This window comes from Papio anubis, unplaced genomic scaffold (assembly GCF_008728515.1).
Source record: "Papio anubis isolate 15944 unplaced genomic scaffold, Panubis1.0 scaffold54, whole genome shotgun sequence".
In the NCBI taxonomy this organism is placed as follows: domain Eukaryota; kingdom Metazoa; phylum Chordata; class Mammalia; order Primates; family Cercopithecidae; genus Papio; species Papio anubis.
Genome location: NW_022165612.1, coordinates 257486 through 282784, shown reverse-complemented (window position 1 = coordinate 282784; position 25299 = coordinate 257486). Strand labels below are relative to the sequence as shown.

General features: G+C 36.7%; 1 long non-coding RNA gene across 1 annotated transcript in view; it reads right to left on the bottom strand.

Moving 5' to 3' along the window:
• Nucleotides 1–314: 314 nt before the first annotated feature.
• LOC116273313 overlaps nt 315–25299 on the bottom strand; it is a 268870-nt gene continuing 243885 nt past the window's right edge. Inside the window, exons 2-3 of the long non-coding RNA XR_004181696.1 lie at nt 6375–6523; nt 315–402 (exon numbers count right to left, since the gene is read on the bottom strand). This is a non-coding gene — a long non-coding RNA (uncharacterized LOC116273313). The remainder of the gene's footprint in view (nt 403–6374; nt 6524–25299) is intronic.

Below are 25299 nucleotides of genomic sequence, written 5' to 3'. Positions count from 1 at the left end.
TCAAGGGAATACCACATATGCATAACAACATCGTTCACTTTGTTTCAGCATGCCTGGTATTTGGAAAGTAATTGCATTCTCTGGTTAGAGAATGAGACTCTAAAGTAAAAAAGAAAGGCTTTTCATCAGATGTCTTTATTCAGCATTATATTTTATATGGATGCATCAGTAGTATATGCTTAGAAAGAATGCAATGAATATATATACTGCTTTTGTAATAGGAAAATTTTTCTGAAAAAAAACAAATATCATGTAAGAACAGATTTTTCTATCTCTAGATGTTAGAAGAGCAATGATGTTCCTGTGAGCAGCTGATGGAGGACATCATCAACATGAAAGTACTCCTTTGTGAGAGAAGTATCAGCTTACCTTTATATTAATAGATATTACCTTTGGATATATCTGTGGGAAAAGAAAAGCTATTTCAGTAAGTGGTATCTCTATTGTACTTCTCCACCTAAGTCAAAATACTCTTTCAGATGGCTTCTCTAGTTAAGGTACTTCCAATAAAAAAGATATAAAATTTCACAAAATACTCTTTTTTTTAACCAAATTAATGTCAGAATTATGACATAATTCTGGCTTCTGTATTTATTGTCCTTTTGACTCTGCTGAAGATTTGAGTAGTTAAAGGCATATATAGAAGTATATATTCTTCAATTGTTTAGACATTACATCATGATAATAGTGAGTCTAATAAGATAAAATGTTACTGACAGAGTAAAAAAGAAATAGAAATCAAATAAGCTGTTAAAACTTTCACAATATAATTTAATACACTATTTTCTCCACTGACAAGTATTTTGAGAATAAAAATCTTTTACAACAAATTTAGTTATAAAATAAACTTGTAACACATTAGAGGCTCTACTAGATATTATCTTAGCAGAAATACCATTTTTTCACTAAGCTTCAGGTATGTGAGACTACCTATATGAAAATACTTTATGTTGATGTCCATTATGGCTAGGAACAGTTGAAGAAAATGAGGCTTAACCCAAGGGCAAACCTGTGAATTGCAGAGAATTTTTTCTGGCTGTATCACTTTTACTACATTTTTTTTTATTCATATGGTTACTCTTTCCCCATTTTCAATCATCCAACACTCTTCTGTTATCTAGCTTGTTCTTCCTTCATGCAAACATAATTAGAGCTGATAACAGCTATTTGAACATGTTAACTCACTCATTTTCTTTAGAGTTGGTGTAGTAGCTCAGCCAAGCATTAAACTTCTCTCTCATTGTAGAATAAAATTGTTTTTAATTAAAGTTAATTAAAGTAGGGAGACTCCAAATGACATCATATTTACTGAAATGCAGAATAATTCTGAATGCAACTCTGGTAGCTTTTTGAGGGTCTTCAGTGGTAATAATAGGAGAGTGTAGAAACAGAAAAGATAGAATTGGGACTTTGTGTCCATCTGTAATGGCAAAGTTAGACAGGGGGCTAGTCTGGCTTTGCCTGCCGAAGGCTTATTTAACAGAGGGCTTGGAATGTGAGTGAGCATGCCTGGAATACTAAAGCATTTCTAAGGGCTTATTTTTGTGTGACACCATGAAAAAATAGTTAAATAATGAAACATACAACCTTAACATATTCTTAGTTTCTAATGTGACAATGGTAATTCTCAAAAGATAAATCTGCAAGTACGTTTAATAAATAAATATATTTCCTTAAAAATGGTGTGTGCTTTTTATAGAATTATGAGCAAATAGTTACATGGCAGGATACCTCATATCTAGGATATATTCTTTTTTAATTGTAACTATTCATTGAAGATATAGGATTTCATAAATTGAGAGATGAAAGGAAAGGAGCTTGACAAACTGGTAAAGAAATTCAGACATGGCAAAGAATAACTTGTTGCAGGCCATGCAATACATAAAATCTATAGAATTTATTTCTGTTTAAACCTATTTAACTGAATGGAAAACTATACAGACAACCAGGTTTTGAGGGGCCAGAAATTTGGTGAGAATAGTGAGGCAGGCGTAATACTGAGGTGAGCCTTACATTTCCCTTGAGAAATCTTTTAGTTTCTAAATAGCACAAGGCCAAAAGACCAAGAAGACAGCCACAAGGCAGATAAAAACCTAAGCTAAGACTTTGGCCTTATTGGGATGTCTAAAGATAAAACTTGTAGTTTAAGAAAGCAGGATGTCAAGAAACTAAATTACAAAGAAAAAGGGAGAAGAATAAGGGAATTTTAGCATCGTGTCATGTTCCTCCTTAAGACGTTTGCTAAATTTTATCTGGTATAGGGCTAACAGGATATCAAATGGAGTCAAGAGTAGCAGCTAAAGGTATGGGCAGCAAAACAGGGTATTTGGCAGTTTCCCAGGATTGAAGAAGAAAAAATTGGAGAAGGGACTCTAGTTAATATCCCTGACTTCTTATTACAAATAGAATAAAAGAAAGTTATACTCCAAAAACATAGGTAACAAGAATTATATCAACTCTTAACAAAAATGTGAAACTCAGCTCCGGACAAGCACAACCCCATAATGGAAAAGCAGGTCTGCCCCATATTTAAGGTACCTGAGAAAAATCTAAAGGAAATCCTCCCTGAAGGAAGAAAATATGAGACAAAACATCAAATTATATCTATAATTTTTCATTAGCAATATTCTACATGTGATCAAACTTACTAGGCATGTCAGAAGTCAGAATCAAAAAACAGAAAACTAAAACATAATATAAGCAGATACAAAGGTGAATTAGAGTTGGAGATATCCATCACAGATTTTAAAATAACAAAGAATAAAATGCTGAACAAAATTGTTAGCAAGATCAAGAATCTCACTATGCAACTGGAATTTATAAATAATAACCCAATGGAAATTACAGAACTGAAAATGTTAACATTTAAATTAAGAATGCAATAGATGTGTTTAAACAGTTAAAGAGAGGATTTTTGAAATAAGGAGAGATCATTATAAAATATACAGACTGAAGTTCAAAAACTAAAGAGAATCTATAATATACAAAAGAGCATACAAGACACGAGACAATTTAATATCTGTAATTGTATTTGTATAACAAGAGAAGAGAGAAATGTTAAAGAAGCAATATTTGAAAAGATAATCGGTGAGAAACTTTCAGAGCCAATAGAAAGACATCAACACACACAATCCAGAGCATTAACAAACACCAAGGAGAACTGGGGCATGAGGTAGGAAAATCTAAAAGCATTAGAGTAAAACTGACCTTTTTTTAAATGCATAAAAATGTTGTAAAAGCAGTCAGATAAATAAAAGACATTATCTTCAAAGGAAAGACACTTCATTAGAAACTATGGAGGGCAGAAAACAATAGAATGACATTTTGTAAATGCTCAAAGAAAATATGCCAAACTATACTTGTTTATTCAGCAAAAATATCCTTCAAAAAAGGAAATTAAATAAAGATGTTTTCAGCCAAACAACTGAGAAAACTCATCAACAGCAAACCTGTGCAAACATACATATTTAAAGGAGTTCATTAGACAGAAGACTAATGATCTAAAGAGAAGCACAGAAATGAGAGAAGGAAAGAACAATGAAAGAGTTAAATATGTGGGTAAATCAAAATAAAAATAACCTAAGTAGACTGGGTGCAGTGGCTCACGCCTGTAATCACAGCACTTTGGGAGGCTGAGGCAGGCAGATCACAAGGTCAGGAGATTGAGACCATCCTGGCTAACACGGTGAAACCCCGTCTCTGTTAAGCATACCAACTTTTAATTCAAAACTGCTTCATAATGCAATTTGACCAAAAAAGTCTACATGCTAAAATAAGATATAATCCTACAACAACTGACTAAAGCATAATATTACAAAAATTTATTTGTATTAAAAAGATAGGTTAATTAAAAAGCAACTCACCTGATTAAGGTAACTATTTTATCTTGTTATTAAAGGCAAATGAAAAACAGACTTTATAAAAATGTAAAGATCATGTACTGGCTATTCCTGACCAGATTAGCACTTATCTCTAGAATAATGCAGATTGTCTTCTATTATAATCTGTTAATTACACCTTGGGGCCATAAACACAACCAATTTCTAGAACAGGGATACAAATATATTGCTTTGAGGACAGAAAAATATATCCTGACCAAGAGATTGTTTATGGCAGTTAATTTATGGATTGTAAAAATGTAGTAACCATATAACTCGGGGAGGACAGGTGTACTCACTGACATGGTTTGACTCTGTATTCCCACCCAAATCTCATCTCAAATTGAAATCCCATGTATCAATGGAGAGACCTGGTGGGAGTTGATTGGATGATGGGTGCGGTTTCTCCCATGCTGTTCTCATGATAGTGACTGAGTTCTCATGAGATCTGATGGTTTGATAAGTGTTGGCAGTTCCTCTTCCCTCTGTCTTTTCTGCCACATTGTGAAGAAGGTACTTGCTTCTCCTTTGCCTTTCACCATTATTGTAAGTTTCCTGAGGCCTCCCCAGCCATGCTGAACTGTGAATCAGTTAAAACTCTTTCCTTTATAAATTACCCAGTCTCGGGTACTTCTTTATAGCAGTATGAGACTGGACAGTAAATTGGTACAAGAAGTGGGGTACTGCTATAAAGATAACCTGAAAATGTGGAAGCAACTTTGGAACTGGGTAACAGGCAGAGGTTGGAACAGTTTGGAGGGTTCAGAAGAAGACAGTAAGATGAGAAAAAGTTTGGAACTTCCTAGAAACTTGTTAAATGGTTTTCACCAAAATGCTGATAGTGATGTGGACAATGAAGTTTAGGCTGAGGTGGTCTCAGAAGGAGATGAGGAACTTATTGGGAACTGGAGTAAAGATCACTCTTGCTGTGCTTTAGCAAAGTGACTGGCAGAATTTTCCTCGTGCCGTGGAAATCTGTGGAACATTGAACTTGAGAGAGATGATCTAAAATTGTAACTTATATTTAAAAGGGAAGTGGAGCATAAAAGTTTGAAAAATTTGCAGCCTTACCATGTGGTAGAAAAGAAAAATCTATTTTCTGGGGAGAAATTAAAGCCAGCTGCAGAGATATGCATAAGTAATAAGGAGCCAAATGTTAATTGCCAACAAAATTGGGAAAATGTCTCCAGGGCACATCAAGAGACCTTGGTGGCAGCCCCTGCCATCACAGGCCTGGAGGCCTAGGAGGGAAAAAATGGTTCTGTGGGCTGGGACCAGGGTTTCCACTGCTGTGTCCAGCCTCAGGATATGGTGTCCTGTGTCCCACTGCTTCAGCTCCAGCCGTGGCTAAAAGGGGCAAGGTATGGTCCAAACTGTTGCTTCAGAGGGTGCAAGCTCCAAGATTTGGTGGTTTACATGTAGTGTTTGGCCTGAGGGTGCACACAAGTCAAGAATTGCAGTTTGGGAACCTCTGCTTAGATTTCAGAGGATGTATGGAAATGCCTGGATGTCCAGGCAGAATTCTTTCACAGGGTCAGAGCCCTTTTAGAGAATCTCTGCTAGAGCAGTGTGGAAGGGAAATGTGGGATTGGAGGCCCCTCAAAGAGTCCCCACTGGTGCATTTCCTAGTGGAGCTGTGAGAAGAAAGCCACCTTCTCCGGACCCCAGAATAGTAGGTCTACTGACAGCTTGCACTCTGCAGCTAGAAAAGCTGCACGCACTCAACACCAGTCAGTAAAGGAGCTGCCCAAGGCTGTGGGAGTCCCCTCCCCATTGCATCAGCATGCCCTGGATGTGAGACATGGAGTCAAAGGAGATTATTTTGGAGCTTTAGGATTTAATCACTGCCCTGTTGGCTTTCAGACTTGCATGTGGCCTATAGCCCCTTGGTTTTGGCCAATTTCTCCCATTTGAAATGGGAGCATTTATCCAGTGCCTGTCCCCATACTGTATCTTAGTAACTAAGTTGCTTTTGATTTTACAAGCTCATAGGTGGTAGGGACTTGCCTTGTCTCAGATAGACATTGGACTATGGGCTTTTGAGCTAATGCTGAAGTAAGAGTTTGGGAAGGCAAGATTTGTTTTGCAATGTAAAAAGACATAAGATTTGGGAGGGTCCCGGGGCAGAATAATATGGTTTGGCTCTGTGTCCCCACCCAAACTCATCTCAAACTATAATCCCCACATGTCAAAGGAGGGATCTGATGGGAGGTAATTGGATCATGGGGGTGGTTTCCCCCATGCTGTTCTTATGATAGTGACTTAGTTCTCATGAGATCTGATGGTTTTATAAGTGTTTGGCAGTTCCTCTTCCTTCTCTTTTCTGCCACCTTGTGAAGAAGGTACTTGCTTCTCATTTGCCTTCCACCATGATTGTAAGTTTCCTGAGACCTCCCTAGTCATGTGAAAATGAGTCAATTAAACCTCTTTCCTTTATAAATTATCCAGTCTTGTGCATTTCTTTATATCAGTGAGAGAACGAACTGATACACTCACCATTTAGAAGATTCTATTTTGCCTCCTTGGTGTTTTTGTTTGGCTTTTTGTTCTAGAGTGGAAGTCTTTTCTCTATCAATGAAGAAAGAATTTGGCAGAGTTACATTAAATGTTCTCTTCAGAACAGTATGCCTTAAAAACGGACTGAGCTGTGGACATTAAAAAAAAGAATAGCATATTTTAATTGTATCATTCATAAACTTTGAAATATTATTTTACATTATTCAATAATGAACTCATTAACATAAAATAACTTACCAAAACCATTTATTGATATCTTACATGTTTGGATTCCTAGGGCTAACATACATAAGTATATTAAAATATATAAAAGTAAAAAATAAAATAAAATATATAAAAGTTATAAGTCATGAACTTAATACATGTTTAATATTCTTCTAAAAGTCATATATATTTGGTAGAGGCAAAAACCTTTGATGAAATCTAAAATTTCTTTTAAAAAAAGCAATATGTACATTTTTGCATGTATTAATATCAAATAATTTTTATTCCCAAAATAAATCTTGCTTCCAATGAAAGCAGATATTGACTTTCCAGATGTGTCTTCTCTCAGCATTTATTCTTTCAACAAATGTTTGTTAAATGCATATTATCTGCCTATTTTCCAACTATTAACATGCAGTAACAAGATAAAGTCAATTTACATTCACCATTCAACATACCAATGAAAACATCAAGAAAGACAAAATTTCAAAGGAACTTTTAAAACTAAAACAAACTCTTATTTCTATTGCTCTGAGGACTGTCCACCAAATTTCTTGCAAAAAGGAGCTGATTGAAGAATGGAATTAATGGAATAGTCATTCAATCAATATTTATTTGAGTGCCTCTTATGTGATATGTATTAGTCCTAACATAGCTATTATCAATGATCCTCTTTTTTAAATCTTCTCCTCCACAAGAACGTCATATAATAGGATATATTAAAAAGTTAGAAATTGAGATACATATTTAGTAGGCACAAGTTGAGAATATTGCATTCTTAGATTTACAGTTTTTCATTGCCTGTCTTCATGTAATAGAATGAGAGTTACAGGTTTAAAGTCAGCTTCATGTGGAAAGATAATTCATATATCTCGGTAGAAATTTTGACTCAGACATTTTCAATGTCTGTGGACTTCAAAATGTTACCTCCCCTTTCTGAACTTAGGTTTCATCACTTTTCAAATGGAGTCAAAGCGATCTATTTTATGTAGGTTTAGGGGTTATAATAATTGAGTTAAAGTATGGAAAGTAGTCCTTTATCTTAAAAAGGCAATATAGCTTAGTGGTCAAAAGCATGAGCCTTTCATTGGTTGAAACCCTACTCCTGCTATCTGCTTTCTATGTGTTCTTAAGCAACTTACTATCTCTGTGCTTTGGTTTTGTAGCTGTTGTCGTTTTTCTTGAGACAGGGTCTCACTCTGTTGCCCAAGCTGGAGTGCAGTGGCTCAATCTCAGCTCACTGCAGCCTCAGTCTCACAGGCTCAAGCCCGGGATTCTCCCACCTCTGCCACTCAAGCAGCTGGGACTACAGGTATGCAACACCGTACCCTGCTAGGTGCTTTGGTCTTTACACTTGGAAAGAGAAGATGCTAAAATAATAAGATATTTTTATGAGGATTACATGAGTTAATAATGTATAAAGCATATCAAGCATGGCCTATCAAAACCATATGTGTCTATTACTATTATCCTCCTCCTCATCATCATCTTGTGTAATGTCTCCCAGTGAGTAAATATTTACATCAAATTAATTAAAAATAAACTTTTATTCTTATAATTAGGGCAGTGGTAAATAGGGCAGTTAGAATTTGCCCTCAGTCCAGCAGTCTGTAAACACAGTAAAAGTTCATTGAGGTAGATTATTTTAGCATATCATTAGGATAAAATTAAAAGGAATAGTATTTCCATGATCAGGGTGAGAGCACAGAGCCAGGGCAATCCACGTGTCCTACTGTTGGGAAGTTTTGGTTTTGCACAGACGCCTTCTTTTAAAAGCATAAACAAACAGAAACACAATTCCAATGCAAACAACATATCCTAAAGGAAAGTAGCATTAATTTGAAGCTATATTGTAAAAAGTCACCAATACTTATTTATAATATGAACAAAATTAAGTTTCAGAAAAAATATAAAATTGGAACTGAAGAAAGTTTGTGAGGTAGTCCCTCAATCATTAAAAAATCTAAAAAGAGCCTATCGAATAACTATGGAACTAAAGAGAAATATACATATAAGTCAAATCGCTTAGAAAAATATTACAAAAGAAAAAATGAACATTCATAAAATTACCCCCAAGCTTTAGTCATAATCCAAAATATTTCATGATTTATAGAAGGAAAATTGGGAAACTTCCACTTATTCCCTCCTCCTTTTATTTATTCCATGAGTGAACATCAAGTGCCTATTATATATCAGACACTGTACAGAAATCTAATAATAAAATTGTCAGCCAAAAATACATAATCCCAGGTTTCATAAAATCTATTACCAATAATGAGATAATCATAAAATGCATATAAAATCAAACATTGATAAGAACTCCCAAGAAGAGGTACATAGAGACAAAATAAGAAGAATGGACCAAGTAAAGGAGATCAGAGGGTTCAATAAGGACATGACAATTGAATTGAAATCTGAAGTAAAGACAGGACTTAATCAGGCAACGGTGGGGAATAGGGTTGGGGAGGCACTCCAGACTCAGAGATCAACACAGGCAAAGATCCTGTAGCATGTTGTAGTAACTGAAAGAACGCTAATAAGCCTAGAGTGGCACGGAGCAAGGTAGGCCTCATGAGGGATGATGCCATAGACCCGTGTAGGGCATGTTAAGGATTCTGGTGATGACAAAAGTAATGAGAGGCCATTAAAGTTTATTACAAAGTTGGTAAGAGATTATTGCTTTTGTAAAATCACTTATTATTGTATTTTACATTAATGTTTTTATTATATAAATATTAAATATCCTACATGCACTTATTTACTAAAATAATTGTGTACTACTAATTTCAAAAGGAATTATTAATATTTATTTATATACATATTTTTAAGTAAGAGTTACTCATCAAGATGTTTTTCAGGTTAGAATTACCTTCTGGAGGCAGGAAAGACACTATAGACCAATGTTCAGAGGGGGAAGTATGGGTAAAAAATGAAAATGTGTGGGTTATCTACAAATAGACTACTGAGAGATTATAGAATGAGAAAAAGATTCAGGTTCAAGACTTTATGAACTCTCAAATTCATAGCCAGATATGGGGTAGGAGCCTATAAAAGAGATCAGAACATCAGAGAGTGGTATGTTAGGAGAGCCAAGAGAAGTGAATGTATATGTCTGGTTTTAAGATTTCAGTACTACTGAAAAGTGAAGTGGACAGAAATATGCCCATTATATTAAGAGAAATGGATATTAATTAGTTTAGTTGAGGTAAATTAAAATGCATATAATCCATACTGGAGAATATTGAGAAGTGAAGGGAAAAGGAGAGGAGAGGAGAGGAGAGGAGAGGAGAGGAGAAGGGAGGGGAGGGGAGAGGAGGGAAGAGGAGGGGAGGAGGGGGAAGAGGAGGGGAGGGGAGGGAAGGCGAGGTGAGGGGAGGGGAAGGGAGGAGGTAGAATAGCAACAAACTTCATTTTAAGACATTTAGTTTCAAAAATAGGAAATAGAGATCTTTCTTACAATTTTATTTTTCTTTTGTTAACAGAAAATATTAGAAACTAAAAGACAACAGGGATTACCTTGTACTTGAGAGAGAAATAACTGATAGTGAAATGTGCCAGAGAATACAGAAGGAAATAAGATCTAGAGTATATATGGAGGTATCAGAATAAGTGAAAAGGAGTGATTTATTCCAAGAGTTGCGAAGGATTATAAGACAAATCCAGATATATATAAATTATGAATAAAATGTAGTGGAATTGAGAGACTCTCCATCTGATATTGTTTTTCTCTCTTACTGCCATCAAGAATTCTTCCTACTCAAATTCCCATGGAAACTACTAATAAAACATACAATTAGAGAAAATCATGTGTTAAAGTTGAAGAACAGAGATAGTGATGGCAGCAGCTGCTGCAGACAGCCTGAGACTGCCATCAGACAGGCTGCAGCAGGGAGGTGCGGCCAGGGCTGCACACTCCATGGAGCCTGTAGGAGCTGGGGACAAGTGGGAGCCCTACCCCCACTAAGTTGAGGCAGAAGCTCCCCGGGTGCCACTGCAGCTACCCAAACTGCAGCTGCAGAGACAGGTCTCCCACTCCATAGAGCAGGCAAGAGCCCCACCACCTCTAGGCACAGCTGCAGCTGTAGCTGCCCAAACCCTGGCTGCAGACTTACACATCCCTACACACTTGGAGACCCAGGAAGACCCTCATGCCCTCACAGGCTCAGAAGGCCTGCTCCTGCTGCCTGGCTTCTCCCTGCTCTCTGCACCTTCTCCAATTTTGGAGCAAAGTCAGGTGGAGCCTGGGCACCATGAAGGACAGCTGGAGGCAGACAGATTCCTGGGTGGAATGGGGCAGGTCTCCACAAAGGCCTCACCTTTTTTAGGCCAGGAATAGCCTCAAGGCTGGGTCAGGCTGCCAGTCCCACAAACCAGAGTGGGAACTTGTGGTGCCTTTTCTGGGCCTGCCCATGGCTGCCCATAGACAAATTGGCATGTAATGCCTTCCCTCTGAGGCCCATAAAAGCCCCAGACTCAGCCAGACATGAGCAGATAACTGGACAACCAACTGCAGAGAAGAGCAACCCTTACTGTTGATAGAAGGAGATGTCAAGATGACCAACAGCGGAGAGGAGCTACCCACTCTAGGGCCTCCTATCTGCTGAGAGCTTCAGAGACCTGCAGAGTCACCGGGACTACCAGCTGTAGAGAGAAGCAACCCACTCCAGGGTCTCCTCTCTGCTGAGAGCAGGGAAGACAATGGGATGACCTGCCTGCAGAGAGGAGCTTCCCAATCCAGGGTCTTCTCTCTGCTATAGGAGCTGAACACTCATCAGAACCCTCTGCTGTGGAAAGGAGCTACCCCCTGTGGGTCTCCCGCAAACTGTTCTATTGCTCAATAAAACTTCCCTTCATCTTGTTCATCCTGTTCATCCTCCACTTGTCTGTGTACCTCATTCTTCCTGGTCACAGAGCAAGAACTCAGGACCCACTAAATGGTGGAGTTAAAAGAGCTAGAACACAAACAGGGCTGAAACGTGCACTTGCTCACCACCTTGTGGACAAAGAGAAGGAGAGAAGAGCTGCGACCCTTCAGGGATCCCAGACTTGGGAGATCCCTGAGTCAGAGCTGTGACTCCCTCTTTGGAGTCCTGCAGTACCTGGCATCTCCAAGCTTCCAGGTGCCACTGCATGTCCTGGAGCCAGCAGGGGAAGCTGCTTGTGTACACCTGATCCAGCTGCAGCCTCACAGAGAGCTGACAGCCATGTTGGCACTGGAGCTGCCCACCCCGCTACAGCAGCCAGCATGTCTGACTGTGCAGAATCTGGAGCCCACACTTGCTCACACATCCTTCACTGCTCCATGCCTGACTCTTCCTTGGCAGGCATGGGATCCAGGCCAGTAGAGTGAGCTGAGCACAGCCTGTGAGGCTGAGTGGGCAGAACCAGCCCAGCGAGCCTGAGAAAAACTCAGGCAAAGGCACCACCAGCCAGAGGTCTCAGGTCAGAAAAGCAAGACTTCAAAGATCCTGTGACAATAGGATACTAATCTCCTGAAATTTTCAAAGAATTACTGCTTGACATAACAGGGACAGCAATGGACTGAAGGGAGGGTAAGAGAGTGAATTCAGGCCTTCTGTTTCCCATCCCAAATAACTTCCAAGAAAAAATATTGACTTCAGGAAGTTGAAAGTTTGCCATTCTCTAAAAATGAGGAATTAGTGTGGTATCATTGAGAATAATATACTGGAGTCCGAGTAGTATTGAGAGGTCCCAGGTTTCAGTCCTGGCACCATGCTCAGCACCAACTTAGAAGTAAGCATAGTCAACTTTGTTTCAGACATAGGAATCAGACCAAAAGGAGATACTAGGATGTCTGAATTTGGGCACTACAGAAGTAGAAGAGAGGTGGAGGGATCAGGCTTTATGTAGAGCACAGGAAAGAAATGAAACTCTTCTTAAGTTATTCCCTGCAGCCATTCTCCCTATACTCTTCCCCAAAGGCTCCTAGATCTGAAGGAGACTAAATTGAAGATCATTCTTAGAAAGATTTAGAAAACTGAGATAGTACCACACATTATAAAACAATATAAATATATAGTATTTAAAACAACATGGCTTAAGCTTAAAAACAGGTGGTAACTTTAATGAAAAAGAAGCTTGCCAGGCTTAAAATAGACATTTAGTGTGTAAGCTGGCATTTTAATCAACAGAAAAGGGATTCAAAATTTGCCAGTACTGGAATAATCAGTTTTGCATTTGTAAAAATAAATATATATATATCTTCATGTTATGTGCCCATGCAAAGTTACATGTTTAAATGTTTAAAAATCTGGAATATTAGAGTAACTAAAAGAAAATACAAAGGAATATCATGCTTAGAATTTTGTCTTAGGAATATATCCTGACTATATACAAAGAAGTATCTGAGATGATATTTATATTGCTGTTTTATATAATAAGAAAGTCAGTGAAGTCTTTCAAAATGTCTAGAAAGAATTCCTGACGATGTTTTAGAAATTATGCCTAATATAGAAAAAATAGAATGCTCTGACAAACATATAAAGCTGGTATATTTGGTTCTAAAACACGCCTACTGTTTACTATAGAAAAAATGCCCACTACAGTACTTCAAGTCTTACTATAAAGCTGCAGTTATCAAGACAGTATTTTATTGGTGGAAAAAAGAAACAAACAGATCGATAGAAAAAAAAAATATCTGGACACAGATCTTACAACCTTCACAAAAATTAGCTCAAAAGAGATCACAGACCTCAGTGTAAAATGCAAAAACAGAACACTCCTAGGAGATAACACAAAAGAAAATCTAGATGACCTTGTATTTGGCAACGACATCGATATAGGAGTGAGGCAGGGAAGGGCTGGGAAGAGAAGGGCAGGGCCCATGGTTAGGGCTCCACCCACAGACCTAGGTAAGGACAGGCATTTGTTTTTGTGCCCAAATGTTGCATTTCCCAAGACCACCCTGGCCCACCATGCCTCCATCCTGTGCCTATAAAAACCCCGAGACCCTAGTGGGCGGAGACACAAGCAGCTGGATGTCAAGAGGAACACACCAGTGGAAGAACACACCAGCAGACATCAGCAGATGTTGGCAGGCCATCCACCAATGGAACAACATGGAGTTTGCCGGGGCAGTCAGAGGAGAGCCCGGCTGCTGAGCAGCCTGACTCCGGGGGAAAACCACCTTCACACTACATCCCCTTCTGGCTCTCCCATCTGCTGAGAACTACTTCCACACAATAAAACCTTACATTCATTCTCCAAGCTCACATGTGATATAATTCTTCCAGTACACCAAGGCAAGTAGCCCAGGATACAGAAAGCCCTCTGTCCTTGCAATGAGGCAGAGGGTCTAATTGAGCTTATAGACACAAGCCACATATGGATGGCTAAACGGAAAGGGCACACTGTAACACATGCCCACTGAGGCTTCAGGAGCTTTAAGCATTCCCCCCTAGACACTGCTATGCAGATGGAGCCCCACAAACTGCCCATCTACATTCTCCTCCCAGAGGTTTGAGCAGTGGGGCACTGAAGAAGTGAGCCACTCCCCCTGTTGCACACCCTGCAAGGGGAACAAGGAAATGTTTCCCATGTCAACATTTTACATACAACAATACCAAAGGCATGGTCCATGAAAAAGCAAATTGTATTTCACTAAAATTAAAAACTTTTGTTCTGCAAAAGACACTGTCAAGAAAATGAGAAGACTAGCTACAGACACCAAGAAAATATTTGTAAAAGACATATTTAATTATATTAGTCTGTTCTCACATTGCTATAAAGAACTACCCGAGAATGGGTAATTTATACAGAAAAGAGGTTTAACTGGCACAGAGTTCCACAGGCTGTACAGAAAGCATGGCTGGGAGGCCTCAGGAAACTTGCAATCATGGTGGAAAGTAAAAGGGAAGCAAGCACATTTTCACATGGCCAGCAGGTAGGGAAGAGAGAGAGAGAGCAAGGAGGGAAAGTGCCACACACTTTTGAAAAACCAGATGAGAATTCACTCACTATCATGAGGACAGCAAGGGGGAAACCTTTCCCTGTGATTCAATTACCTCCCACCAAGCACCAAGCACCAAGCCCCTCCTCCAATGCTGAAGATCATAATTCATCAGGAGATTTGGGTAGGAACACAGAGCCAAACCATATTACTGACAAAGGAATGTTATACAAAATATATGAAGAAGTCTTAAAACTAAACAATAACAAAATAAAAGACAGGGCCAGGCGCGGTGGTTCACACCTGTAATCCTAGCACTTTGGGAGGCCGAGGTGGGTGGATCACAAGGTCAGGAGATCGGGACCATCCTGACTAACATGGTGAAACTCTGTCTCTACTAAAAAATACAAAAAATTAGCCAGGTGTGGTGGCGGGCGCCTGTGGTCCCAGCTACTGGGGAGGCTGAGGCAGGAGAATGGCATGACCCCAGGAGTTGGAGCTTGCAGTGAGCGGAGATCACACCACTGCACTCCAGCCTGGGTGACAGAGCAAGACTCCATCAAAAAAAAAAAAAAAAGATGAGTAAAATACCTGAATAGATACCTTGCCAAAGAAGATTATATAATGGCAAATAAGCATATGAAAAGATGTTCCACATCATATGTCATTAGGGAATTACAAATGAAAACAACAATGGGATACCACTACCTACCTATTAGAATGATCAAAGAGCAAAACACTGACAATACCAAATAGTAGTGAGGACGAAAAGCAAAAGTACTCTTGTTCCTTGCTGGTGGGAATACAAAATGGCACAGCCACTATGGAAAGTATTTTGTCAGTATTTTAACAAAACTAAACATATTCTTTCTATATGATCCAGTGATCACATTCTTTGTTATTTAACCAGATGAAATGAACACTTATGTCTACTCAAAATCCTGCACATGAATGCTTACAGGTATCTTGTTCATAATTGCCAAAACTTAAAAATAATTAGGAGGCCATTATGCTGAGGCAACTCCAGTGCCTATGTAATCAAACCAAACCCAACTCAGTGTAAACAGTGAAACAAGACTGAAGCTTAACTAGGCATAGGCCACCAACTAACATTTAACTAGGAACATTTCCCTTTAGCCAAGCAAGTATTTTCATTGTCTTGCGTCCATGAACACCTTATATAAATTTTCACCTCACACTCCCTAGGTGGAGTTCTGAACTACTTCTGGTCTGGTGCTGTCCAAGTCCCGAATTACTGTTTGCTCAAAACAAACAAACAACAAACAACAAAAAAACCTCTAACATTTTAATGTGCCTAAGTTTGTCTTTTAACAGTTTGCAACAAAAAATAAAGGGTTAAAATCACCATTGCTGCAAATAATACGTGGAAGTAGAATGATAAGTATATGAAGAGACAGCTTGGGTTTGGAAAAGACTAAAAATCTGGAACTTAAGCATGAAATTTTAAACTGCAGAGCATTTGAGGAATGGGGTGATGTTAAAAGAAACCTAGAGAAAAAATTAATGGCTTAAATAACCATGACGAAGAGGTGCCAATGATGAAAGAACTAAACTTTAACACTCATTACACCGTTAGGTGAAAAAAATAAAGTGAAATGGATGACAGCACATAATCAGAGGTTCATAACTGTGCAAAAACATTTTCCAATTAACAACTTACTTTCTCTTAAATCATGTGCAAGTGGGAGAAGAAAAAAGACTAGCATTCTTACTAGAGAGATGAAAACAGTTATTTTGTATTCAAAGCATTTTTCACCTGAAAATAGGAATGAATACAAGATGGGTCCTAAGTGTATTTGATCTGCATTGAAACCGTGTTCAAATTGTAGCTTTCAGAATACAAAAGTATCTGAAAGTACTTGTCTGCAGCAAAGAGTGCCTAATGTCCACTTAGAATTTTTATATTCTGTGTTCTATGGATGCAAAATTGGTTTAAAATTAATATGAACTAAAGAACAATTCATTTGTCATTTCATTGAAATTATGATGAATGAGTTTGAAATATGAATTATAACTGAGGTAAAATCAATACCATGTTTAAAAAGCTGTATGTTTTCTTTCTCAAACTCATAATGAAATGAAAGGCAAAATGAATATATTCTAATTTTCCGTGGTTTACAATTCTCACTGAAATTATAAATATATAGTATATATTAATTATGTGAAGAAAAACACATTGTTTAAAATGTTTCAGTCACAAGAGGTTATTAAAGTGTTTTAATTCATATGTTTGATAGAATAGCAACTAAATATATTTTTCCACTGGAGTGATTAATGCCTTTTCAAAGCACAATGGGAAATTTTTAAAAAAATCATTACATTGTTCCCTGTCAAAGAAGGATGAGAGGATAACGACCGGTTAACTTTTGTAGTTCTGATTAGACACACACATGTTAGGACAGAGAATCAACGAATACTGAAACTAATCCTACCAAATAGGTTCAAAAAGGTTGATGTCCCTGAAAGACAAAGAAAGACTGAGCAATTGTTCTAGATTAAAGGATATTAAAGGAACATGATAACTAAATTCAATGGATGATTCTGGGTGTAGAATATCATAAGGACGGCCGGGCGCGGTGGCTCAAGCCTGTAATCCCAGCACTTTGGGAGGCCGAGACGGGCGGATCACGAGGTCAGGAGATCGAGACCATCCTGGCTAACACGGTGAAACCCCGTCTCTATTAAGAAATACAAAAAACTAGCCGGGCGAGGTGGCGGGCGCCTGTAGTCCCAGCTACTCGGGAGGCTGAGGCCGGAGAATGGCGTGAACCCGGGAGGCGGAGCTTGCAGTGAGCTGAGATCCGGCCACTGCACTCCAGCCTGGGTGACAGAGTGAGACTCCGTCTCAAAAAAAAAAAAAAAAAAAAGAATATCATAAGGACAATTTAAAATAAAGACTATATTCTAGATAATAATAATAATATTGTAACAATAAAACATTTCCTGAATTTGATCATTTTTTGTGGTTATATAGGAAGATTATCTTCATTGTTAGGAGATACATGGTAAAGTATTTGAGTGTAAAAGATATCTGCTAGATTCAAACGGTTACATGATATATCTCCTAAGAATATATTCTCCAACAATAATAATAATTTATAAATGTGTGTATCAGTGTGTGAGACTGAGAGAGAGAGAGACACCCACATAAAGAGGCAGAGAGGAAGAGTGCAAATGATACAACATATTAACAATTAATGTTTCAATATTTGAATTTTTCAAAATAAATGTTGAAACAAAATTTAAACTCTAAACACGAAGTCACTTTTCTAGACATTCAAGTGTTCATCTTCTCTTTAGCTAATATTCTGGTTACAATTCATCTTCCCTAGAAACCAAAGTCCTCTACTCAATCCAGTATCATGCAGTTCAAAGGATGCTTCTTGTGAACAATGTCAGTTTCTACTTTATATGGCTTCAGATTTATTTTTCACTTTGAGTTTTATAAAATCTATATTACTGTGTTGCTTGGGTCCTTCTAATCACTGAGTTTATTTGTATAAACTCTATCCGCACATACTAGAGAGAAGCATTTTCTGTTTCCTGTCTGTCAGTCTTGTTATGTTTCTTTGATATTTCACTCTTTCAGATAATTAGAGAATGATAGTGGAAGCAACATTATGCTTCACTTATGAAAGCTCTACAGAGTCTTTATATAACACCAGGGCATTCACCTCACAATCAGGTAATTAGTAATTGAATTATGGTTTAACTATAGAGAATTAGCCACAATGCCTGTAGAAGGAAGTTTCACTTTCTCTTCTTCCATCAAGCCCCGCCACTACATCAACCCACTTTCCTGTATCTGCACCCCTATATTATGTCCCTTTATACTCAGTAGGGTTTTCCCTGGAAGCCCCATTTAATATTTCAACATTGCTCCTCAGACCTAACATGTGATAGCTTCCTTCTCTGCTTTAATTTTTTCTATTTATTACAATATGCATATTATATATTTTATTGTGTATTTTGCTTTGCTTCTTATCTAGCTTCCCGGAAGCTGTTTTTGTCTATTGGTTATATAGTACTTAGATCTATTCTTGACACAGACACTTGAATTATTTTCCTTTTTTTTTTTTTTTTTTTGTAATTCTGGAGACTTTAGGTCTTCGCTTATTTCTGGACAATCTCAGCTAAGATTATTTTGTGCATCTCTTCTCCATTTTCTTCTGTTTTTACTTGGTACTGCTATTAGGCATGTTTAACCTTCTTAAACTATTCTTCATGTATTTCTTCAAGTAAACATTTATTAAAAGCGTAACATACATATAGAAAATTGCACAAGTAACTATAATTTAATGAATTTTCAAAAAATGAACACTGCTATGTAACCAACACCCTATCAAAAACAAAGTGTCACCAGTCCTCCAAAACGCTCTTACGTTCCCACACCCAGTCACAACTGCCCATATGCACTCCTGAGCCTGCAACAGCCACAAGAAACTTGACTTCTAATACTATTATTAGATCACCATTGCCTAACATTGAACTTTAGATAAATGGAATCACATAGAGAATTTCCTCTTGAGTCTGGTTTCGTTCATCCAACATTATGCTTGTAATATGGATCCGTGTGGTTGCATATAACATTCATGCTCAGTTCTCCTCTTCATTCCATTTTATAAATACACCACAATGTATTTTATCCACTCTACTTCTGACGACCATTTCTGGGTTGTTTCCAATTCTAGCTATTAAAAATAGTGCTTCTATCCATCATTGCACATGCCTTTTGGTGCACATATCTACACATTCCATTTTGTTATATACCCAAAAGAGAGTAACTGTTGGGTCATAAATTATTCATATATTTAGTTTTACAGAATCTACCAAGTAGAGCATATGAGAGTTTCCTTTTTCCCCACATCTTTTCCAACATTTGGTTCGTTCTCTCTCTCTCTCTCTTTCTACATTTTAGCCATGCTAACGGGAATAAAGTAGTATAACACTGCTATGGGCAGAATGTTTGTTCTTCACCCAAAATTCGTATGTTGAAATCCTACCTCTTGCAATCTGATGTTACTAGGAGGTGGTAACTTTGGGAGGTAATTAGATCATGAAGGTCGAGCCCTCAGGAATGGGATAAGTGCCCTTATATGAAGAGGCCAGAGGGCTAGCTAGCTTTCTTTTCATCATGTGAGAAAACAAGAAGTCAGCAGTCTGCAACCCAGAAGAGGGCCCTTACCAGAACCCAACCATGCTGGCATAGTGATCTCAGATTTCCAGCCTCCAAAACTGTGAGAGAAAAAGAATTCTGTTGTTTATAATCCACCCAGTCTTTGGTATTCTGTTACAGCAGCCCAAACTGACTAACAAAGACACTGTAGTTTTAATTTATCACTTATAATGAAGTTGAGAACATTTTCATATATTGACTTGTCATTTGCATATCTTTTCTTTTTAATGTGCCTGTTCAAGTCTTTGTCCATTTTTATTGACTATCTGCCTCTTTTAAATCTATTTTTAGAAGTTCATTTCTAAATTCATTTCTAGATATCTGTAATTAGATATCTTCACTCTTCTCTGTGTCATGCTTTTCCATTCATTTTAATGGTATCTTTTAATCAATAGATGCTCTTTATTTAATGTCATCCAATATATCATCTTTGTATTATTAGTTAGCATTTTTTATGTCCTCTTGAAGTATCTAACAACCTCATGAAGATAGTCTCCTACTTCTTCTTTTCTAGAATCTTGATTTTTTTTTCATTCTTAGATCAACAATACATCTGGAATCAATTTTGTATGTAGTATAAGATAGCACTCAAGATTCTTTTTATCCCATATGGAAACCCAGTTGAATAAGCACTGGTTATTGATAAGACCAACTTTCCATTGTCCTACATATCTATGGCTCTATTTGTTACTTGTGCTCTTCTCTCTCATTTGTCTCTTTATTTTTATGTCAATGTCATATTACGTAACTTATAGTAGTTTTATATAAATCTTAATATTTGGTATGTAAATCCTCTAGGCTATTTTCTTATTCATAATTGCTTTCATGATCAAATTCTATATAAATTTTCATATAAATTTTTAAACCAGCATGTCAATTTTCACACACACATACAATCCGCTGATATTTTTAATTGGGATTACATTGAATTTATTTAAAGGTTAATTTCTGAAAAACTAGCATCCATAAAATATTGAATGTATAATCATAATACCTTCTTCTATTTATTGATGTAATTCCTAGTTTTGGTCAATAATTTTTTGTAGTTGTCAGTTTAGAGGTCTTGTGCATCTTTTGTTAGATTTTTGGTATTCTTTTTTATATCATTGGCATGAAATTTTTAATTTTTATTTTCCAATAATTTGTTGCTGATAGCTATAAATTTTAATTTATTTTTGTTCACCGACTGTGCTAAACTCATTTATTTTCATATAACTTACCTGCAGATTATTTTGGACTCTTAAATTTCAAAATGTGTTATCAACAGATGTTTGCAATTTTATTTCTTCCTTATTGTATGGACAAAGACCTCCAGTATAGAATTGAATAGCAGTGGTTATAACTAGCATTCCTGTTGACTTCCCAGGCACAGGCAGAAAAAGCTTTCAATAATTCACCATTATAATTTTTAAAAATTTCTTTATCTGATTATATATTTCCTTATATTTCTTTGTTAATTGTTGTTTACAATGAGCATAAATTTTATTCTTTTATTTCTGAATCTATTAAGATGATCACATAATTTTTCACCATTACTCTATATGCAAATGTGGTAAATTATAATTTTTTCATGTTTTATTTTTGTTAACCTTGTTCTTCTGAAATATTTTCCAGCTTTCAAGCAGTCTTTTACATTTTTCATCTCTTTATCTTTTTGAATTGTACTGTAACTGATACCTCACATTTACCTTTACTTCTTTGCTCAGTTGTGCCCAGTCACTACATTTTTTTATTTAACTGAATTTATACACATTTATATATAAATTTCAGATGTTTTATTAGCTTTTAATAAACATTTTATTTAGGTATAGCTTTAGGTTTATAGAAAAGTAGTAGCAAGGATATTAGAGAGTTTCTGTATGTACCATACCACTTTCTCGTATTGTGTTTTTGTTGTTTGCTTTTTGTTTTTTGTTTTTTTTGTTTTGTTTTGTTTTTGAGAAGTAGTTTCACTCTTGCCACTTAGGGTGGAGTGCAATGGTGTGATCTCGACTCACTGCAACGTCTTCCTCTCAGGTCCAAGTGATTCTCCTGCGTCAGCCTCCCAAATAGCTGGGATTAGAGGTGTCTGCCAACATGCCTGGCTAATTTTTGTATTTTCAGTAAAGATGGCGTTTCACCATGTTGGCCAAGCTGGTCTTGAACTCCTGACCTCAGGTGATTTGCCTGCCTTGGCCTCCCAAAGTGGCAGGATTATAGGCATGAGCCACTACACTTGGCCTCTCCTATTGTTATTATCTTACATTAGTATATTTGTTATCACTAATGAATCAATATTGATACATTACTGTTTAGTAACACCATATGTTTTTTCAGATTTCCTTAGTATTCATCTAATGTTCTTTTTCTATTCTGAGATCCCATCTTGATACCATATTACATTTAGTAGATCAGGTCTTTCTGTGACTTTATACTGCACTCCTTTCTATTGCTGTGTAGTATTCCATTACACAGATGGACTAAAATTTGATTTTCCATTCACCTACTGAACAACATGTTGGTTTCTTCAAGTCTATGGCAATTTTGCATAAAGTTTTGTAAATATTTGCATGAAGGTTTTTATATGGACATGAGTTTTCTAGTCAGTTGGATAAACACCTAAGAACATAGTCATTGGATTGTACAGTAAAGATACATTTAGCTCTGTAAGAAATTTTATACAAAGTTTGTGAAATATGTGGGGGAAAAACATAAAAATGCAATACAACAGTAAAAAATGACACAAATAAAAGTATGCAGTATAACAACTACTTATATAGCATTTACATTGCATTAGGTATTATAAGTAATCTAGAGATGACTTAATACTTTGGAAGATGCCAAACTATCTTCCAAACTAGTAGTGGTGCCACTGTTCATGCTGGAATTAATTCTGTTATAGTCAGTGTTGTTCTTCAACCTCACCAGCAATTCACCCAGTTCTGTCACCCAGGCTGGAGTGCAGTGGTGTGATCTTGGCTCACTAAAACCTCTTCCTCCTGGGTTTAAGCGATTCTCTTACCTCAGCCTCCCAAGTAGCTGGAATTACAGGTGCACACCACCATATCCGGCTAATTTTTGTATTTTTAGTAGACACAGGTTTCCCAGGCTGGTCTCCAACTCCTGACCTCAGGTGATCTGCCTGCCTTGGCCTCCCAAATGTTCCTTATATTTTTACATGCTTATTTACCCTATCACTGGTACTTGCCTGGTACATGTCACCATATAATAGTGGGGATAAATAGTGGGTGAATTGAATTATTATTTATCAGAATATTTGCAAGAAATCTAAATGTATTCTTGCATAGGTATATATCAACAGTCATAAAAAATCGTATTTATGTCCACTCAGTTATAGTACTCAACACATGCACCCTTAAAAAAAGTCATTATTTTTTTCTGTGCCTCTGTTTTCTTCAGTTGGAATAGCTTCAGAATTGTATTAGGTTAAGTTCTTTCCCCCAGAGAGTAGAATTTTATTTTGGAAAAGGTTACAGTCTTACTTCATAATGCTTACTCCTCTCTCCTTTGAAGGAACGTTTCCAGGATTCACGCTACAAGAACTTGTGGGTGAGCTACTAGAGAGGAAGCATGTGAATATGTGGGTTAGAAAGTCTGGAGCTTTCTAATTCCCAAGCTAGTTCTGGATCAGCCTCCAGCAATTTGTCAAAATTACCATTGTATTCCTCCCAGTTGATGGATCCAGTGGTTTCAACTCCTGATCTCATTTGCTGTATCAATCTCCATTTGTCTCTGTTCAGATTTCAAAATCATGGCTGTTACTGCAACTTGTTTTTAGATGGGTCCAAGTGAAGTCATTATTTTTCATTTTGTCCAGATTTTTCTTATTGTAAAGACAAGAGTGATGACTTTCAAGCTCTTTATATATTACAGCTGAATCCAGAAGTCTATTTGGATATTTGAAAAATATATCTGTTCTTTGTGTATATATGCTTTCCCGATTATTCATTCTGTGTTCTATTATATCATTTGTTTAATCATATTAATCATGTATTTCATAATCTCTTATCAGATTCTTTTATCATGTACAGTCTTCTCTTGTATCCATAGGGGATTGGTTGCAGGAACCCCAGTGGATACCAAAATCCTCAGATGCTCAGGTTCTTGATATAAAATGGCATCATATGAGCATATAACCTATGCAAATCCTCTCATATACTTTAAATCATCTCTAGATTACTTATAATACCTAATACAATGTGAATGCTACATAAATGGTTATTATACTGTATATTTTATTTGTATCATTTTTTCTGTTGAATTGTACTTTTTGGTGTTTTTCTCCAATATTTTTGATCCGTGGTTGGTTAAATCTGTGGATAAGGAACCCACAGAAACAGGAGGTCCACTGTAATGTTCTCGAGTATATTAAATCTCCTGTTGTTTACATGTGTTTATTCTTCCTCACAGTGGTTTGTAACTTTTTGGTTGTTGTTGTTGTTAACTCATTTTCAGAGTTTAGGAAAGAAAAATTTGTTCAAAACCAAAAATAGCCCTACAGAGAAGTTTTGTGTTTGTTTCTATAAGATTCCAGGGTTTTAAATAAATCCTTTCTATCTATGTATTATAACACCAAAAGGTAATAAAGAGTATATCCATGCCTATGATTTACTCAAGCCCATCATTTGAATTTTTCCTGTTCCAAATATCCAGCCACATCCAACTCGTAGCACCAAGGCCACAGAGGCTATTTGTCTGAGATAGAAATGTTTGTGTTTATACAGCCTTAATGAGTGTGTAATTAATAGAAGTTAGGATACATCTGCATCAGTTTTGTTTCTGAATATCTAGATATGCCCTAATCACTTAACTTTTAGTGATAATGGTTAAGATGAGTATGTTTTCTTGAACTATACTGTCTACATTTAGAGTCAAGCACTGCCTCTTAATAGTTTTGTGAATGGGGCTAGGTACTCAGCTTCCTTTTCCATTAATGGGAATGAGCAGTTCTTAGAAGAGGGCTTGGGACATAGCAACTGATCAACACTTGTTAGTTATCTGTGGCATTTACTAATATCCTATTTCTACTTCTTTCTGTGGATGTTGTGTTTATTTTTCATATAAAAGTTTTAACTTTTTAGATGACTAAGTCTATTACATTTTTCTTTTGTGAGTTTCTTCCATCGTTTATGGTTATATTATTCACACCTTCACAGAGTTTATCAAAATCATCCAAAACGTAAGTAAACATAGCAGAAATGTAAGAACAAAAAAATAAGTCATTTGAATAATTTGGTAAATTAATGAATATTAGAAAAAGAAACTAGTGATCTTTCTCCATGTCATTTCAGAAACTGGATCATAGATTATTGGAAGCCATATATCATGCATTCAAGTGTGAAATAGGATTACCTATAAGTTGAGAAATAGTTATAGAGTTTGTTAAAGATATTTGCAATAGACTTTCTAGTACCCAAGCTACTATAGTCAAAACCGAGAAATGTGTGAAGAAAAAAAATAGTTAACATTTTAGTGACATTTTTAAAAAGTTCACAACATTCAAAAGAAATACTATAGCTGAGAAATGGAAAATGACTAAGTTATCTCCAGTATCTGAAAAAGGTCACAAGAATAGCATAGCCACTGAATTTAAC